Source organism: Triticum dicoccoides, chromosome 7A (genome assembly GCF_002162155.2).
Source record: "Triticum dicoccoides isolate Atlit2015 ecotype Zavitan chromosome 7A, WEW_v2.0, whole genome shotgun sequence".
Lineage (NCBI taxonomy): Eukaryota > Viridiplantae > Streptophyta > Magnoliopsida > Poales > Poaceae > Triticum > Triticum dicoccoides.
In genome coordinates, this window is record NC_041392.1 from 89,250,746 (window position 1) to 89,252,838 (window position 2,093).

The window sequence follows — 2,093 nt, forward strand, 5'->3', positions numbered from 1 at the left end:
GACGCCGCGCCATTCTGACAAAAAATCCCTCTAGTTGCGAACAAAAACTAGAAAGACATGCAGTTGCGTGCCTGGTGTGGGACATGCAACTAGGCCCCATGTCTCTCAACGCCACCACATTCGACAAAACAAAATGGTACCCCCCCTTCCCGAGTTGGGACCAGAAAACTAGAAGCTGCCCCTCCGGCAAACCAACAAACTGGAAGTCAAGTTACAGCCAAGCTAGAATACATGCAGTTGCGTGCCTGGTGTGGGACATGCAACTGGGCCCCATATCTCTCGATGAAGCCCCATTTGACAAAACAAAAGGTACCCCCGCCCCTCGAGTTGCGACCTAAAAACTAGAAGTCGCCCCTCCGACAAAAGCACAAAAAAATGGGAGAAGTCAAGTTGCGACCTAAAAACTAGAAGTCGCCCCTCCGACAAAAGCACAAAAAAATGGGAGAAGTCAAGTTGCGACCAAGCTATAAGACATGCAGTTGCATGCCTAGTGTGGGACATGCAACTGGGCCCCCATGTTTCTCGCCGCCGTGCCCACTGACAAGACAAAAGCCTTCCTAGTTCCGACCAAGCTAGAAGACATGCAGTTGCGTGCCTATTGTGGGACATGCAACTAGCCCCCCATGTCTCTTGGCACTGGCCCCTCCGACAAAAAAAGCCCCTCCTAGTTGCGACCAAAAGCTAGAAGACATGCAGTTGCATGCCTAGTGTGGTACGTGCAACTGGGCCCCTTGTCTCTCGACGCCGCCCCGTTCGACAAAACAAAAGGTACCCCCACCCCCTCGAGTTGCGACCTAAAAACTAGAAGCCGCCCCTTCGACAAAAGCACAAAAAAAATGGAAAAGTCAAGTTGCGACCAAGCTAGAAGACATGCAGTTGTGTGCCTAGTGTGGGACATGTAACTGGGGTCTCTCGACGTCGCGCCCTTGTGACAAGAAAAAATCCCTCTAGTTATGAGCAAACTAGAAGACATGCAGTTGCATGCCTGGTGTGGGACATGCAACTAGGCCCCATGTCTCTTGACGTCGCTCCATTCGACAAAACAAAAAGGTACCCCCCCCTCCCCGAGTTGGGACCAAAAAACTAGAAGCCGCCCTTCCGGCAACCAACAAAATGGAAGTCGAGTTGCGACCAAGCTAGAAGACATGCAGTTGCGTGCCTAGTATGGCACATGCAACTAGCCCCCATGTCTCTTGACACAGCCCCCTCCGACAAAACAAAGCCCCTCCTAGTTGCGACCAAAAGCTAGAAGACATGCAGTTGCGTTCCTGGTGTGGCACATGCAACTGGGCCCCCATGTCTCTTGACGCCGCACCCTTCTGACAAGAAAAAATCACTCTAGTTGCGAGCAAACTAGAAGACATGCAGTTGCATGCCTGGTGTGGGACATGCAACTAGGCCCCATGTCTCTCATCGCCGCCCCATTCAACAAAACAAAAAGGTACCCCCTCCCCGAGTTGGGACCAAAAAACTAGAAGCCGCCATTCCGGCAACCAACAAAATGGAAGTCGAGTTGCGATCAGGCTAGAAGACATGCAGTTGCATGCCTAGTGTGGCACATGCAACTAGCCCCCATGTCTCTCCACACCGTCCCTCCGACAAAAACAAAAGCCCCTCCTAGTTGCGAACAAACTAGAAGGCATGCTGTTGCGTGCCTGGTGTGGGACATGCAACTGGGCGCATGTCTCTCGACGCCTCCCCATTCGACAAAACAAAAGGTACCCCGCCCCTCGAGTTGCGACCTAAAAACTAGAAGCTGCCCCTCCGACAAAAGCACAAAAAAAAGGACAGTCAAGTTGCGACCAAGCTATAAAGACATGCACTTGCGTGCCTAGTGTGGGACATGCAACTGGGCCCCCCATGTCTCTCGACGCCGTGCCCACCGACAAGACAAAAAGCCTCCTAGTTCCGACCAAGATAGAAGACATGTAGTTGCGTGCCTATTGTGGGACATGCAACTAGTGCCCGTGTCTCTTGACGCCGCCCCCTCCGACAAAACAAAAGGTACCCCCCCTCCCCGTGTTGGGACCAGAAAACAAGAAAGCAACCCCTCTGACAAAACAAAAAGGTTCCCCCCTCCTCCCCGCGTTGCG